Raw genomic sequence first — 13,219 nt, forward strand, 5'->3', positions numbered from 1 at the left:
TTCCTATGTATCTAAGCTACACAAAAAAATCAGTGATAAAATAAAAGAAAGTCATGGATTTACTATTCCATCTCTCTGATTAAAAATTACTCTTACTGGTCATGTTTTGGTTATATCAGAAACATCACTTATATATAAAGGTTATGAGAAAAGATTGTTTGAAAGCATGTGGTTGTACAGCCTTAAGAGGTTTTGCGAAGATAGCAGGTAATAATTTTCTAAGGATAGTGTAAATGTAGCTCTGGTATAAAGAAGCAGGGAACGTACTAGAAAACTCCCTAGGATTGCTTTGAATCTGCAAGTCAATATTTTTGATGTTTAGTGAAAAATAGACTAGCTTCTGATATTTACAAACTGAGTTTAATTTTTTTGTTTTGATTATAAGAATTTTAATACACCATTTCTTATCTCACCCCTTTAATTTTGTTGCTTTTGAGTAGTGTAAATTTATCATAGTGCAGAGTTTATGTCTAGATTAAGTCTCCACCCCCACTAGGTTGTTGTGAGTAATGTGTGATATTGAGTTCAGGCTTTTGACAATGTGCTGTCAGTGGGTGGTCACTCCTTGTGCCATGCGGGAGCCAATAAATTTATTTCCTTCCCCTACTCCGTCCTGAGCAGACGTCATCATTTGGTACAGTAGTTTTCATCTCCCATCCAAGTACTAACAAGGCCCAATCTTGCTTAGCTTTTGAGAACAGACACATTTAGGGAGGTTCGACTGCAGATAATTGTTTTTTGTTCTTTATCTCTCTGTGGCCTTCCCCAGGAGCGCAGCAGTAAAGTATCTGCCTGCAATTCAGGAGACCCAGGAGACATGGGTTCCATCCCTGGGTCAGGAAGTTTGCCTGGAAGAGGAAATGGCAACCCACTCCAGTATTCTTGCCTGGAAAATCCCATGGACAGAGGAGCCTGGCAGGCCACAGTCCATGGGATCGCAAAGAGTCAGATACCACGGAGCATGCACGCTGGGAAATTTCTCTGCACTCCCCCAAGATGAACTTGCTCATGCTCTTCTGTCCTCTTGCACTGAATTTCTTTGGCTTGGGCAACCAGAGATTCCTAATTACAGCGTCCAATAGATAATTTGGGGCACTATCAAGGAGAGACAATGAGATGTACTTGGAAGATAATGGATTTTGGATTTAGACCAAGGTTGGAACACTTTTTCCTGTAAAGGGTTTTGTGTGTGTGTGTGTGTGTGTGTGTACTCAGTCCCTCAGTCGTGTCTGACTGCTAGAGCAGCCATGGAGAGATGTAATAAAAATGGGTATGGCTGTGTTTCATCAAAACATTACTTATGGACGCTGAACTTTGAAGTTCATTTAATTTGCATATGTTATAAAGTATTTATTTCATCTGTTTCAACAATTAAAAAGTGTAAAGGCCATTCTCAGCTCATGGGCTTTATAAAAACAGAAGGCAGATGGGGTTTGGCTCACAGGTTGCAATTTGTAGATCCCTTTAGACAGAACTGAATTTACATAGCAGCTCTGTTAATTACTGGTTCTGTGTCCTTGGTATGTGGTCAGGCCTCTCAAGATGGCTGCTTTCTTACTCTCTGTATATCCCTTGCGGAACAATGCCTGCTTCAACCACACACTGTGTACATGACTGACCTTCCTACGTACTTGCCCCAGGCCCCAGTTAGTGACTGTTCTTGTCAAATGGATGATGAGGGGCATGCTTCTCTAATGGTTTTCCCAGTAGCCGATGAGCCAACCTTATGTCAATCCCCAATGTCACTGGTAACCTCCCTTCCCCGAAGACTGCTGTCATGTCCTGACCACAGTCAGCTGTACACAATAAGGTGTAGCTCCAGGACCTTGCTTCAGATGTGTGAACTCCTCCATCCATTAACCACTGATGTCTCTGTTGCTGACTCCAGGCTCTTTCTTTGGTCTTGAAACTGGGCCAGCAGAGGCCTTATAGGCCTGCGGGGTTCAGGACAGCACTTGGGCAAGTTAGTTTACCTCTTTTAGTTTCAGTTTGGTCAGTACAATGGGAATTGCAAGTGCCCGATGGAGTAATTGTGAGGATTTAACTTAAGCTCCCTTGTGGCTCAGCTGGTAAAGAGTGCGCCTGCATTGCAGAAGACCTGGGTTGGATCCCTGGCTTGGGAAGATTCCCTGGAGAAGGGAAAGGCTACCCACTCCAGTATTCTGGCCTGGAGAATTCCATTACCTGTATAATCCATGGAATTGCAAAGAGTTGGACATGACTGAGCGACTTTCACTTTCAACTTAATAACATATGTGGGGCTTCCCAGGTGGCTCAGTGGTGAAGAATCTGCCTGCAGGTTTGATCCCTGGGTTGGGAAGATACCCTAAAGGAGGAAATGGCAACCCACGCCAGCATTCTTGCCTGGAAAATCGCATGGACAGAGAAGCCTGGTGGGCTAAATCAAGTTGGACGACTTGAATTAGTGACTAAACAGCACCAAACTATGGAAAATACACAGAGTAATAACTGTGTGTTTCATTAGTAATGGTTACATAGTGAAGTGAAGTGAGGTGAAGTGACGTTGCTCAGTAGTGTCCGACTCTTTGCGACCTTATGGACTGTAGCCCACCAGGCTTCTCAGTCCATGGGATTTTCCAGGCATGAATACTGCATGAATACTGGAGTGGGTTGCCATTTCCTTCTCCAGGGATCTTCTTGACCCAGGGACCTAACCCAGGTCTCCTGCATTGCAGGCAGATGCTTTACAGTCTGAGCTACCAGGGCAGCATAAAAATAACACAAATTTTAAATAATGAATGATTAACTTACCTGTTGGCTTTTCCTCAATTATGTTGTTGAACACTTTCTTCTCAAAACGGGAAAAGCTTTCTTATTCATGAATGAAAGTAATACATGTTCTTTTAAAAAATAAAATAATATGGAAATATAAAGATAAATAAAGAGAATGATAAAATAATAAGAATAAAATTAACCCATAATGTTAATCCCACAACAAACGTATGATATAGGTACCACCACCTCCTTCATTTTAGACATGAGGAAATAGGTTCAGAGATGTTAAGTACTTTGTCCAAGGTTACTATGTATATTGTGTTTATTTACCTTTTTATTATCCAGGAGAATATTTCTCTTCTGGGGAGACTGTGTTTCCTCTATCTGATACCTGTGGTTGTAGTAGGGGCCAAACAAAATGCTCATGTCCTTTGGCCACAGAGGGGACATTTTTGCCAGAAAGGGCTGTCACCATGCTCTGCTGCCCTGGCTTGTCATATGAACTCATTGGTGGTTGGCTTGGGATCCAGGCATGTCCACCCAGTGCCATTTCCTGAGACAATTTCAATTTCAATACCAGGAAGCTCTTTTGTCTCTGGTCATGATCCTTGAAAGATATATTTTTAGTATATTCTGTGGCCATGCATGGAGCTCATGGGAACAGAGAGCCTGAGAGAACGAAACCGATTGTGGAGAGCAGAGCCAGCAGACTCTTCGAGGAGAGGCTTGGTAGGTGAGGTGGAGAGAAAGAATCTAATGAAGTTCCAGTCCCTGGATCCAGGCATTTCTGAAGACTTCCTCACAGTCTGGTGGTGTAAACTTTGACAAAAACTTTTTCTCAGATCAGTTTGACTTTCTGTTTTTTTTTTTTTTTCCCAGTCAAAAGAACACTGACCGAGCAGGTCCAGGGGATGCAAACCCAGACCTGGCTGCGTCTGAAGTCTAAGCTTCTTCCCATTGCTTCTCATAGAGGAAGACTGCTAATAGTTAGGTTTTTTCTTACCAACTTCTTTTTTAAAATGACTAAACAAATATGACTATATGAGGATATTTAAATATTTATTTTTAATTGAAATATAGTGAATGTAAAATATTTTATACATTCAATTCAGTTGCTCAGTCGTGTCCGACTCTTTGCGACCCCATGAATCACAGCACGCCAGGCCTCCCTGTCCATCACCAACTCTCGGAGTTCACTCAAACCCATGTCCATCGAGTCAGTGATGCCATCCAGCCATCTCATCCTCTGTCATCCCCTTCTCTTCCTGCCCTCAATCTTTCCCAGCATCAGGGTCTTTTCAAATGAGTCAGCTCTTTGCATCAGGTGGCCAAAGTATTGTAGGTGTAAAATATAGTGACAATTTAAAAAAGTTATACTTCATTTTTAGTTATTATAAAGTATTGGCTATATTCCCTGTGTTATACAGTATTTCCTTATAGCTTATTTTATACATAATAGTTTGTACCTCTTGGTCCCCTACCCCTATCTTGCTTCCCCCTTGCTTCCACCCCCCAGTGGTAACCACTAGATTGTTCTCTGTATCTGTGAGCCTAGTTCTTTTTTGTTATATTCATTTGTTTGTTGTATTTTTTTTAGATTCCTCATGTAAGTGGTACTGTACAGTACTTGTCTTTCTCTGTCTGACTTATTTTAGAGTGTAATTCCCCCAAGTTCATCCATATTGTTGCAAATGGCAAAATTTCATTTTTTTTAATGGTTGAGTATTATTCTGTTGTGTGTGTATACACACACACCCACCCCCCCTCCCACACACACCCCATATCTTTATCCATTAATCTGTTGGGTAAGCACTAGGTTGCTTCCCTATCTTGGCAATTGTAAATAATGCTACTATGAACACTGGGGTGCATGTATCTCTTTGAATTAGTGTTTTTGTATTTTCAGATGTATCCTCAGGAGTAGAATTGCTGGGTAATATGGTGTTTCTATTTTTAGCATTTTGAGAAACCTCCATACTGTTCTTCCACACTGCCTATACCAATTTACATTTCCAACAAGAGTGTATGAGGATTCCCTTTTCATCCTCGCCAATACTTATTTTTTGGATTCTTTTGGATGATATCTGACATGTGTGAGGTGATATCTCACTGTGGTTTTCATTTGTACTTCCATGGTGGTTAGTGATGTTAAGTTTCTTCATTTGCCAGTTCATTTACAGATCCTCTTTGGTCAACTGTCTATTCAGGTCTTTGGCCAATTTTTTAATCGGGGAGGATGAGTTGTATGAGTTGTTTATGTATTTCAGATATTAACCCCTCATTGGTCATATAACTTGCAAATATTTTCTCCCATTCAGTAGGTTGTTTATTTGTTTTGTCAATGGTTTTCTTTGCTTGTACAAAAGCTTTAAAGTTTAATTAGGTCCAATTTGTATGTTTTTGTTTTTATTTCCTTTGCTTTAAGAGACAGATCCAAAAAATGTTGTTATGACATATGGTAAAGAGTGTTCTGCCTATGTTTTCCTCTAGGAGTTTTATGGTTTCCAGTTTTACATTAAGGTGTATATTCTAGAAGGGAAGGGAAAGGCAAAGGAGAAAAGGAGAGACATACTTATTTGAATGCAGAGTTCCAAAGAGTAGCAAGGAGAGATAAGAAAACCTTCCACAATGATCAGTGCAAAGAAATAGAGGAAAACAACAGAATGGGAAAGACTAGAGATCTGTTCAAGAAAATTAGAGACACCAAGGGAATATTTAATGCAAAGATGGGCACAATAAAGGACAGAAATGGTATGGACCTACCAGAAGCAGAAGATATTAAGAAGAGGTGGCAAGAATACACAGAAGAACTATACAAAATAGATTTTCATGACCCAGATAACCACGATGGTGTGATCACTCACCTAGAGCCAGACCTCCTGGAGTGCAAAGTCAAATAGGCCTTAGAAAGCATCACTATGAACAAAGCCAGTGGAGGTGATGGAATTCCAGTTGAGCTATTTCAAATCCAAGTAGATGATGCTGTGAAAGTGCTGCACTCAATATGCCACCAAATTGGGAAAACTCAGCAGTGACCACAGGACTGGAAAAGGTCAGTTTTCATTTTAATCCCAAAGAAAGGCAGTGCCAAAGAATGCTCAAACTACTGCACAATTGCACTCATCTCACAAGCTAGCAAAGCAATGCTCAAAATTCTCCAAGTGAGGCTTTACAGTATGTGAACCATGAACTTCCAGATGTTCAAGCTGGATTTAGAAAAGGCAGAAGAACCAGAGATCAAATTGCCAGCATCCAATGGATCAACAAAAATCAAGACAATTCTACAAAAACGTCTACTTCTGCTTCACTGACTACACTAATGCCTTTGATTGTGTGGATCACAACAAACTGTAGTAAATTCTTAAAGAGATGGGAATACCAGCCCACCTGACCTGCCTCCTGAGAAATCTGTATGCAGGTCAAGAAGCAAATTTTAGAACCAGACATGGAACAATGGACTCATTCCAAATTGAGAATGGAGTACGTCAAGGCTGTGTATTGTCACCCTGCTGATTTAACTTAACATGGAGAGTACATCATGTGAAATGCTGGGCTGGATGAAGCACAAGCTGGAATCATGATTGCTGGGAGAAATATCAATAACCTCAGATATGCAGATGACACCACCCTTATGGCAGAAAGTGAAGAGGAACTAAAGAGCCTCTTGATGAAAGTGAAAGAGGAGAGTGAAAAAGTTGGCTTAAAACTCAACATTCACAAAACTAAGATCATGGCATCTGGTCCCATCACTTCATGGCAAATAGATGGGGAAACAATGGAAACAGAGAGACTTTATTTTCTTGGTCTTCAAAATTACTGCAGATGGTGACTGTAGCCATGAAATTAACAGGCACTTGCCCCTTGGACAAAAAGCTATGACCAACCTAGACAGATATCAAAAAGCAGAGACATTACCAACAAAGGTTCGCATAGTCAAAGCTATGGTTTTCAGTAGTCATGTTTCAGTTCAGTTCAGTTCAATTGCTCAGTTTTGTCTAACTCTTTGTGACCCCATGGACTGTCAGCATGCCAGCCCACCAGCTCCTGGAGTTTACTCAAACTCATACCATTGAGTCAGTGATGCCATCCAACTATCTTATCCTCTGTCATCCCCTTCTCCTCCTGCCTTCAATCTTTCCCAGCATCAGGGTCATTTCCAGTGAGTCAGTTTTTTGCATCAGGTGGTCAAAGCATTGGAGTTTCAGCTTCAGCATCAGTCCTTCCAATGAATATTCAGGACTGATTTCCTTTAGAATGGACTGGTTGGATCTCCTTGCAGTCCAAGGGATTCTCAAGAGTCTTCTCCAACACCACAGTTCAAAAACATCAATTCTTCGGTGCTCAGCTTTAATCACAGTCCAACTCTCACATCCATACATGACCACTGGAAAAACCATAGCCTTGACTAGACGGACCTTTGTTGGCAAAGTAATGTCTCTGCTTTTTAATATGCTGTCTAAGTTGGTCATAACTTTCCTTCCAAGGAGTAAGCATCTTTTAATTTCATGGCTGCAGTCACCATCTGCAGTGATTTTGGAGCCCCCCAAAATAAAGTCAGCCACTGTTTCGACTGTTTCCCCATCTATTTGCCATGAGGTGATGGGGCTGGATGCCATGATATTAGTTTCCTGAATGTTGAGCTTTAGGCCAACTTTTTCACTCTCCTCTTTCATTTTCATCAAGAGGCTCTTTTGTTCTTCACTTTCTGCCATAAGGGTTGTATCATCTGCATGTCTGAAGTTATTGATGTTTCTCCCAGCAATCTTGATTCTAGCTTGAGCTTCATCCATCTAGCATTTCTCATGATGTACTCTGCATATAAGTTAAATAAGCCAGGTGACAATATATAGCCTTGACATACTCCTTTTCCTATTTGGATCCAGTCTATTGTTCCATGTCTAGTTCTAACTGTTGCTTCTTGACCTGCACACAGATTTCTCAGGAGGCAGGTCAGGTGGTCAGGTATTCCCATCTCTTGAAGAGTAGTCATGTATGGATGTGAGATTTGGACTATAAAGAAAGGTAAGTGCTGAAGAGTTGATGCTTTTGAACTGTGGTGTTATAGAAGACTCTTTAGAGTTTCATGCAAAGAGACTGCAAAGAGATCCAACCAGTCAATTCTAAAGGAAATCAGTCTTGAATATTTGTTGGAAGGACTGATGTTGAAGCTGAAACTACAATACTTTGGCCACCTGATGCAAGGAACTGACTGATTGGGAAAGACTCTGATGCTGGGAAAAATTTAAGGCAGGAGAAGGGGACGACAGAGCATGAGATGGTTCAATGGCAACACTGACTTGATGGACATGAGTATGAGCAAGCTACAGGAATTAGTGATGGACAGGGAAACCTGGCATGCTGCAGTCCATGGGGTCACCTAGAGTCGGACACAACTGAGTGACTGAACTGAACTGACTGAATCTACTTTGAATTTATTTTTGTACATGGTGTTAGAGACTGTTCTAATTTCATTCTCTTACATGTAGCTCTTCAGTTTTCCCAGCACCACTTCTTAAAGAGACTGCTTTTCTCCATTTTAAGTACTTGCTTCCTTTGATGTATGCATGAGTATTTAAATGTATGTGCCGCTGAATTATCATACAATTTGTCTTTGCTAATGTATATTTCTCTCAACACTCATATGCTAGGTATCTTCTATTCCTCTTCAAGTGCATCCTCTTCTTTTCTCTTCCTCGTTTTGTGCCTGCAGAGGCTGATCTGGGAGTACCGCCCTTTGGCTTCTGGCTTCTGGTAGGGCTGGGCTAATAATAGAAGAGTTGCAGGGTAGGTCACTGACAGGAGGTGAGGGGAGGAGAGTTTGACTGAGGTACTGCTTCTCTTGGTTCTTCCTGTGGAGTTGCTGAGGGCTGGCTGACTGCAAACACCCAAGGTCACAGTTCTAACAGGTGAGATTCTCTGCACAGCTTTTTAGCTGCCTTATCCCTTTTGGGTTCCCTTCACCCTTGCCCACACCCTCATGAATAATCCTTTCATTAAATGTTCTTCAGATTTCCCAGTTTGAGTGTGTTTTTTATTTCTTATGTGGATTCTGAATGATACTACTTGTATAACAGTGCCTTTTGCTTCCACATTTCATGTCAAAACAGGGTATTATCCATGTTTTTAATCATTTCAGTTCTCATAAGGGGAAAATGGTATCTTGTTTTAATTTATATATTTTTGATTATCATTGAGTTTGAACATCTGTTCACATGTTAATTGGCTCTTTGCATATTTCTTTTAATTGCTTGTTAATATTTTTTACCCATTTTTCTTTTGGGTAATCTCTCTCTCTGCCTCCCACCCCCTTTTAAATTCTTATTTTCAGTAGTGTATTTTTTCTATTATATTTCCCAACTGATTGATGTTAGTATAAGTGAAAATTAATGGTTTTGTATTTTACCACTCCTCTGAACTCTTTTGTTGGTTTTAATAGATTTTAGTTGATCTCTTGGATTTTCCAGTATCATTGGAAAGTATGATGCTCTCTCTTCCTTTCTGATTTATGCCACATTTCTTTATCCTGTTTTACTACACTGGCTAGATCCTCCAGAGCACTATTGAACAACATGGGTGGTGGTAGGAATTTCTGTCCGATTCCTGATTCTAACTTAGTGTGTTTCACAGAACTCTAACCCTGATGGATACCCCCTGAGAAAAGTTCAGACTCATGCAGGAAGGGCTATACATTCTTAGAGAATCCTGATACACTTGAAATATGGTAAAGGCTCTGAAGTTTTCTTGTTTTTGTTTCTTGCTTTTAGCTCTGGTACTGAATTTTATGCAGTTCATTATCAGCTCAATAATTTGCATAGGTCCTGGAGGGCCAAAATACAAACAAAATATTTTATAATAATATAGTTAAACCACTGTGGTTTTATGTAAAAATTCTCAATTCTAAGTATTATTTCGGAGAAGGCAATGGCACCCCACTCCAGTACTCTTGCCTGGAAAATCCCATGGGCAGAGGAGCCTGGTGGGCTGCAGTCCATGGGATCCTGAAGAGTTGGACACGACTAAGTGACTTCACTTTCACTTTTCACTTTCATGCATTGGAGAAGGAAATGGCAACCCACTCCAGTGTTCGTGCCTGGAAAATCCCAGGGACGGGGGAGCCTGGTGGGCTGCCGTCTATGGGGTCCCACAGAGTTGGACACGACTGAAGCGACTTAGCAGCAGCAAGTATAATTTATTATGCCTCTTCTCAGTGCTTATTAATCTAGATACATAAGCCACTATAGTTAAGCGATCATATGAATGGTCCACCACTTTGGCACGTTTTGCTCTCAAAAGAAACAACTGAGACTTAAAAAAACTAACTTAAATGGAAGGATGGATGTCAGGAAATCATACTGTTCTTTCTCCCTCTCTTTCTGCCTGTTTTTCAATACACAAACACACACATATACAACCAACCAAATATAGAATTTCAAGAACATTCCTCAAGTTGCTATTTTCTTATGATGTCCATGCTTCTTTATTAGCTCCCTATTCCTTGTCTCTAATCTTTTTAACTGTTCCTCACTCCCTCCTTTCCTTTCTTCCAATGAATGTTTCGTTATCTCCAGAAAAGTCTTTCTCCATCAGTGTTTTTTTTTCCAATGCCAATTATCACTTAAAAATCACTCATAATTGTTGGTAAAAATCAGGATAATATTAAAAATATCTTAAAAAAATATATTTTTATATATCTAAAAAATACTAAAAAAATAAGAGAAGAGAAAGGCACTCATGTTTAAATTTACCTTAACTGCACAAGTAACACAGGTTATTATGTGTGCATATGAAATGAAGCCCTGAAACAGAATTGATGACAACAACCTCCAAAGACCTTGAAAAAGCTTACAAGTTCCCTTCAGGGTTTTGACGAATGTCTCATCTACATTTGCTTTCTCTTCAAATTAAATCTATTATTCCCAGAGCATTTAAGAATAATAAACTATCTTTTATTCAATTTAACTTTCCATTTTCTTTAATTACTGGTGTAGAAGCAGTTTTGCTTCCTGCTAAATTTCATTGTAAATCTTTCAGCTATGCTATAAGGCTAAATTGAGCTTTTATAAATTTTTTTAGGGCAAACTTAATTCTTATTTATTGCTTCTAGGGTAATGCTCATCTTAAGTTTAAAAAATCTGACATGCAAATAAAGTCTCAGAAAATAACTCACTTATAATTTGGCAATTCTTGTGTGGTGAATTGGGGGGAAAAAAAGAAACAGAACCAAAAGATGGTCTCTCCTATTTTTACAAAATTTCTTCTGCTGGTTCAATAACGTAAAATTTTGGGGTTGTGAATCTAAATCACATTTCTAGTGTAATACAGAATTACAGAAATTTGGTTGTGCTTCAACTTAGTTGCTATCCAATCATTTTAGTCATATATTTATTTTTCATTTTTAATAAAAAATCTTTAATTTCTGAAGTTGAAATTCCAGTGTTTAAAAGAATAGATCTGCGACTTGATGCTAATAGAATGGCATATGTATTTTCTTTTTTGACAGGGTAGAGGGTGGTGTCTGGCAAAATGCCTTTTCCATTAAACAGATCTATAAGAAGAGAAAAGTTATTATTACTAATGAATTCAGGGATTTTACTTACTGGAAGTAGTCAAATAGTCTGCTACAAAATGCACATTGCATTATGAACCATAACATTGCAAGGTTTGTAATATAAGAGCTGCTAAATATATTTTGAGCATCACAAAGACTGTGTTTCTTGCCTGGAGCATGCTCTTTGTTATATCCTGCATCTCATATTCTTATCTTTTTCATGAGAAGCAGTGAATCTCAATAAAATCTATGGATTGTGTTATGTTTAAAGGCTACTTACTGAACCAATATTTTCACAGATAAGATCAATAATATATGTGTAAACCTTTGAAATTTAGATTGGAGAGGAAGCTGCCTAATAAAACTCTGGTACTGAATTTTATACAACATCCTACCAGTTTTTTAATTTTATATTCAACTCCCGAAGGACCAAAAGACAAACTGAACACATCTGCAATTATCTGGATTAAACCATGATGGTTTTATGCAAAAACTCTGAATGCATTTAAGGTTTATGTATTGTGAAGGCATTGTGTAATGGTTATTCATTTCATTTCTTTGTTCAGAACCTTTGCCTGTTCGGAATTACAAGTTTTATGTTTATCCTATTTAGTTGGACCATTAGTTCAAGATGCAGAATAAGGAAGCACTATAGTTCTAAAGTATGATTCATCCAAAGATTTTTTTTTTTATGGAGTTGGTATTTAATGCTATATTTGTAAGGCCATCGGTTATCAAACTATGTAAGTGCTAAATTCCTTTTGAAGCTTTCAAGAGGTATTTTAATTAAGTTTTTAAAATTGCTTTTGGATCATCTTCACAGTTCTTTAGTGCTTTATTTCCATTAACAAAATAGTAATTAAAATTAAAATTTAAAGGAAATAACCACAGTAGGTCATACTTTTATTAACTTGAGGTAGATAATGAACCTGTCTTATATAAAGACTGAGTTAAATCTGCTGAGAGACTGGGGATAGTGTATTTTAATTAAGAAAATCCTTATTTGCATCTAACAAACAGCATTGCTACTCAGAAATTTAAGACCTTAGTGATGGATATTAGTATATTACCTCAACAAATCTAATAGAGATTTAATACTTGTGTTTTAAGGAGCAATTTGTCATAAATTAAGAGCATTTGCATAGTAAATTTCAAGGATGTTATTCTTTGCAGAGATTTCTATAATTAAGGAACACATTAAACATTAAAATTTTATAATTTTTGTAGTACTAGTAAAGCTTGCTTGTTATTAAACCGAGCCTCATTTTCAACTGCACATAACCCTATGGAAAAGTCCATCTTTAATAAAGATATAACAAATGTACTGTCACTAAGGCTTTTTTCCCTTGAATCTTGAGCAATGGCTTAGGTGTTTAAATAATGTTTTAGCATGCAAAATGCAACTCTGAAGACATCTTTTCAGTTGGATGGAGAGTATTTAATCATTTAAAAAGTAGACCAAAGAGACTTACCCCAACCACTCTGCTACGCAGTTACAAGCTGCATCATATATAAATTAAGTGTTCTCTAATTGGGGATTTGGGTAGAATCTTTCTTTAGTCAGTTAAGTGTTTATAGTATTAATATCTACTTTAGTTATTTAGAGTAAAGAAATTAAAAAGCTCATTTTAATTAAGAATGACAACTTTATTCTCAAGGTTCCTTTTATTTTGATGGTACTACAAGATAATTTTAAGATTTGCATTTTATTGATCCAGAGAGAGTATTTTTATGAAATATAGCTTAGAAAAAGGCACAACAAGCACAGTTCACTTCCGTCATATAGATTTTTGACTTGTAGTCAGAGTGTCTCTTAGACGTTTTCACCTGAGGGTGACTTAGGATATGAAGAGTTGGGCTCCTCCGAAAAGAATGAATGTATACTTCATTCAGTTTACCTTAGATTGCTATGTATCCTTATTATCTTAATTATCC

The sequence above is a fragment of the Capra hircus genome, chromosome 3, assembly GCF_001704415.2.
Source record: "Capra hircus breed San Clemente chromosome 3, ASM170441v1, whole genome shotgun sequence".
Taxonomy (NCBI): Eukaryota; Metazoa; Chordata; class Mammalia; order Artiodactyla; family Bovidae; genus Capra; species Capra hircus.